This window comes from Saccostrea echinata, unplaced genomic scaffold (genome assembly GCF_033153115.1).
Source record: "Saccostrea echinata isolate AGI-Se365-2 ecotype Australia unplaced genomic scaffold, CSIRO_AGI_Sech_v1 ptg000002l, whole genome shotgun sequence".
Classification (NCBI taxonomy): Eukaryota; Metazoa; Mollusca; class Bivalvia; order Ostreida; family Ostreidae; genus Saccostrea; species Saccostrea echinata.
Window position 1 is genome coordinate 33025056 of NW_026889751.1, and position 5804 is coordinate 33030859.

Genomic DNA, 5804 nt, shown 5'->3' on the forward strand with positions numbered 1-5804 from the left:
TTTACTATAGTCTACATTATGATTATCAAAACAAAGTCAGGTGGGAGGAAATAAAACCACTTCCGGTTGCATCGGGCAAATTCGAATCGTACAGTGATTGATTCGTAAATAGATAAATGCAAATAATGTTTAATTGAGCTGCATTAAATATGATAATACTGATAATAAATATATAAATAGATAAAATGAAATAATAAAAAAATAATAAATAGAACCCTTCAAAAGCACTTCACATGTACTTTTAATCGGAGATATTTCTGTACCACCCAAGTTGGCGTCGAGTTTACCAGTTTTAATTTGTAAAGGTTACATAATCCAGCGAAAGCTGAGTGTTTAATAAAAATGAACGAAAGCTCAAAGATTACATGAATAAGTCTCGTAAAAATTACAGAGTGAAAGTTTTCAGAAAGTAAACACGTAAAAGTTACAAATCGAGAGCGGAGAGCTTGTAACACCTGCTACGTGAATTTAGCTCGAGTAATAAAGCAAAAGCCGAGACTTTACTGAAAGTTTTGAATAAATGTGTTGAAATAACAGAATGAAACTTGACATAAATTCAAAGTAAAGATGCAAAAATTACCATACGTAGAGCTTAATTAATATGTTATTAAAGTTACGGAGTTAAAGTTAATATAGTTTACTTAAAATAAAGGACAAGATAGGCTAAGGCCCCTTTTTGGCCCCTGGTTTTGGGTGTCTTTCAGAATGATGCAACAGTTTATCAATAGAAACCTGTTGTTACCCCTGCCACAAAATGAGTATTGGTTCTAAGTTATGGGATACACAGAGGCCACAGGAAGGTCAGAAAATATGTCAATTTCCGAATTTTCTCGTTTTTATGCAAATTTTCATCGATTTTACAGCATATTTTGTTTCAGAAAACATAGAGCACAAGCTTGCCTATCTACCAAATTTATAAATTTTATACACTAGTATCAGATGCATCTTATGTATAAAAATCTCAGATAGGCAAGCGTGTGCTATATGTTTCCCGAAGTGAAAAGTATCTCAAATTTGACAAAATTTCACCAGAATTGAGGAAATTCGAAATAATGTCCTAATTCTGCACCCTCTTGTGGCCTCCATGTAAGCTTTGAACCAAAATTAGTGCTGGTTTTAAAACAAGCATCATTTTAAGTTCTTAACTGCAAACTATTATAATTTTAACTGTGTTCTGATTATTACATCAAATAAGGGGTTAGATTCGGCCGTTACCATACCTTGTCCTTTGTAAAAATTACAGCAGGAACTCTAAAAGTTTTAACTTTAAAAAAATGTGAGAAAAGCTACAGGTCAATATCTGCTGGTTAATAGTTACAGACTGAGTTAAAGCTGAGAGTCTATACGTATTTAGAAAAAGTATAAAAATTACAGCATGAAAACTGAGGGTATATACCTAAAGCGAACGTTCAAAAGATGCAGAGTGAAAACTGAGAGTTTACTGAAAGTATATACATGTACATACAAAAATTTAGCCGTTTACTCAAAGTAAATGAGTAAAAGTTACCCAGCGAAAACTCATCGTTTGATAAAAGTAAATATGTACAGGTTACCAAGCGAAAGCTTAGAGTTTTTTTACGGTATAGTTAAATTTGTCCGTCAGATTCTGATTCTGGGCCAACCCTGAGTTTTCCTCTTATTGTTGAACCCAGATTCATAAAACCTCCAATAAGCCAACACGCGTTATAGTTTCAGAACTTTTATATATAGAATCAGCATGGAATATACTTTTACAAGAGTTTGGGATGTATCAGCACCGAAGGTCTGATTCCAACTGACTATATATTTTTAATAATAAAACATACATACTGAACAAAGAAAGAGTAAAATAAAAGGATTAACAAACAGTATAAAGAAATCAAGTATCAAACAATTATTGAGCGAATGATGACATTTTAGCGGTATTTATATAATAGAATAAAAGTATAGATGAAAGATTAAGTGTCAATAAATATAAACAGAAATCAATTAAGAGATTAAGTGACCATCTCTGACTGTGCCTCGGTGGGATAAAGGCTGTGCGGAATTTATAGAATTTATCACATTTGAAGAAATATCCGAAAAGTTTTTAAAACAATTTACACAAAGTTCAAAATGTTAATTTATACATGATTTTATATTTAGTTCAAAAAAGTCATATTTTACACTATAACACATGCTTCGCCTTCGCGTAAACACGTCCTCGTGTTTTTAATGTTAATTAGTAGAAATTGCCTCTCCTTGGTTTTCCTTGGTGTCTACGCGGTTGAAATTGTCGCTTATTTCCCTAAACACGGCGAGCAGATGGTCCCTTTCATCCTCCAATATTCGGATGGTCTGTAGCAGGGCGTTGTTTTCTTTCCTTAACTGTTTATTTGTTTTCTCAGCTTCTGCCTGAATTTTCATTACATACTCATTATGTTCCTTTCCGATCTCGTTTAATTTCCTCTGCATTAAGTCCATAATCACTCTATCACCGTGCGCGTCGTCATCCAGTTTGCGAATTTTCTCACGATAGAGGTTATCATCAGACTTGTTCGATTGCTCTTGCATTTCCTTTTTCAAACCATATTTTGATTTCGAAGTTTTCCTATTTCAGATTCGGCTTTTGTTAATTTAACCGCCATAATCTTCTTTTCTTTATTTGACATGCATAGTTGAAAATTAAGATTTTTCAGCTCAGTTCGTACGGTACCCGAAGTATCACACAAAGAACGAAAGTGACTGTCTCGAAGAGAACTGAACGGTAACTCTCTCAAAATCCGTTTGTTTTCAAGATATTTGTGCAGTCGTTTAAGGATGTACAACACACCTACCCCAAAAATTTCCTGTCGTTTAATTTTCACTATTTTTGTATATCTTATACATGATAATATCTACTATGTGTATGTACATTTTGGTCAGAATTTGGACAGGAAGTTCCTAAAGTTACCCCCCTTCGGCTGATCACGAGTACAAAAAAATTTCAACCAACTAACTATAAAATCCCTTATTTTAAAATATTTAAGGTTAGCCCAGCGGTCAAAATTTGCTGAATCGTTCGTTTAACTATTAAACAAACAAACAAAGTGATTTTGTAGAGGTACACTTCGAGAAATAGGATTTTGAAGAATTTAAACTGAAAAACTTATAATAGTTCATTTTTGCATTGAAAAATGCGTGATTTTCAAATGAAATATTTTTTTATGAAAAAATCTGTCGTTTAATTTTGAAAAAAAAAATAATTACTTCTTGTAACTGGTGATCAAAATGTTCTTAATAATTTTTTGAAATTTTTTTTTAAACGACGCGTTTTGAATTTATAGTGGAAAATCTCCCCTCCCCTTCTCTCTGTAAGTTACGTTTCTCACAGCGTCTTTCAGACTTGGGACGAAAGCAATGCTACGATTCTACAAATACAAATAAAAATTCCTAGCTGGAAAATATCTTTTACTTAAAATGTAAAATTATATTTATCACAAGTATAAAACTTTATATCTGGATTTAAATGAAGATGAATGAGGTATTTCTGAAATTTTAAGACACCCCCCCCCCCCTCCATTCTTATCTGCGATGCAGGACATTAGAGCTTGAAAAAAAAAATATCGGTTACGTCTGCATAATTTTTTATAATTGGCATATTGAACTCCTTAAGTAATGTCCTTCATTCGTGTATACAGATTAAATATTGACTACTAATATTTTTGGTTACTCTAAACGTGTCCGGTTTGGAGTTCATGTACGCAGGTGCAGTTTCAAACCTTTATATGACTTCTACTTGCATTGAATATTATTTTTTTAAGTGAACGAACAGTGGTATATGTACAACTCTCTTGTGATGAATTGGAATATATGTACATATAGGTTTTAAATTATTTCTGTTTTCAAACGAGAGGGGTGCCCCCCCCCCCCCCCGAGGTATTGTATCCTTCTGTTGTTTCAGTAAATAAAATAGAAATGATGTAGTCGTCCATATTAACTTCAATTGTACCAAATTGTAAATTATTTATCAATATTAAAATTATTCATGTGCCTGAATCATCTACTATGGTATCATCTACATTGGTATCAATCGTTTTGTTTTTATTCGAGGAAATACGAACTGAAACTGTTTACAGTAAAAGATTTTCTCAATGGGGTGCAACCGTTGTAGGTAAATAATTTTTCACTTTTATACTTACTTTAATTTGTATAAACTTTGGCTTTCAATTCTTATGTTCCTTGGAACACACTGTAAATGTATCTGTGTATTTGTGAGGGAAAAAACCCATAATTCTTCGGAAAACAGGAGGAATAACTCAGCTAAGGGGAGGAAAGACATACATTTTTAGAGTTGTTTCTCTTTGATCAGTGACCTTCTGAAAACGGTTACTCTTTTTAATTATTTTTTCAAAGAAAAGCAAGAAACGTTTATTTTCATAATACATGTATGATAATATTTAGATATACCGGTAATATTTATTCTCAACGTTATGCGGCCGATTGTAACGGGAAAAAGCAATACAGAGTAGCATAAACATTTTTAGATTAAAAAAAATGCCTTTGTGTAAATCATAAATACAATATTTAAGAATTATTGAACTAAATTTAAATTAAAGAAGTTTAAGGAACCCGTCTTTTTTTATGGAAGGGGGGGGGGGGGTTATTGCAATTGCGCAAATGATCAAGGATAGGATTTGGTATTCCTAAAGAAACCACAATAAAAACCTCTATTCTATTTTTTTTTTTACATTGATTACATCGGGATCGTATCGCTCGTCATTTTGACGCTTCGTAATTAACGTCAAATTTAACGTTATGTTAAACGTTTTATTGAAATCGCAAGAGTTATCTCCCCCAGTGTGTTGTACGTCTTTAATGTCTCGCACCTTTTTACTTCTAACAGCAGGTCTAGTTTCCTCTACACATTTTGTCTTTGGTTCCTTCAACTGTGTGAAACACATTCCAGAATAATGTCCTATTCTATGGCATCGGTAGCACTTTTGGTTAAATGCATAACATAAAACGTTAGGTTGCGCATTTCCACACCTTCCGCACACAAGATGCTGACATGAAGGGAAATTGAACTTCAGTCTCCACAGCGGTTGGAAAGAATATTCCATCGCTGAATTTGTCCTAATGATACGTCTGCTTCCTCTATAAACAACAGTTATCATCTGGGGAAACTCGCTATTTAGCTCTTGTAGAGGTCCAGGATCTAACTACTAAAAACATACAATACAAATGAGAAATTATACAATACAAATAAAAATTATACAATAAAATTAATGAAATATTAAAGAATACAAATGGAAAATTATAGAATACAAATAAAAATTATACAATACAAATAAAAAATTATACAATACAAATGGAGAATTATTGAATACAAATGAAAAATATAGAATACAAATAAAAATTTTACAATGCAAATGAAAATTTATAGAATACAAATGAAAAATTATAGAATACAAATGGAAACTTTTACAATACAAATGGAAAATTATACAATACAAATAAAAATTATACAATACAAATGGAAAGTTATACATTACAAATGGAAAATTATACAATACATATGGAAAAGATCGAATATTGCAACATTTGACATGCCAAATGGTTATTTTTATAATTAGCGCTTAAATATATCAACAGAAACTAATCAGTGTAGATTTCCGTCAACGATGACACCATATATATAATTATAGAATTATACAAAATTTAATATGATATAAAGTCTTATAGGAAAAGGCTAAAAATTAGATTTAAACCTTCGCAGGAAATTAACTAACTACAATTATGTTGTTTTAATGTTTGGTTTTCCTTCAATTCCTCTGACATATATATTATCTTATTTACAAGAAACA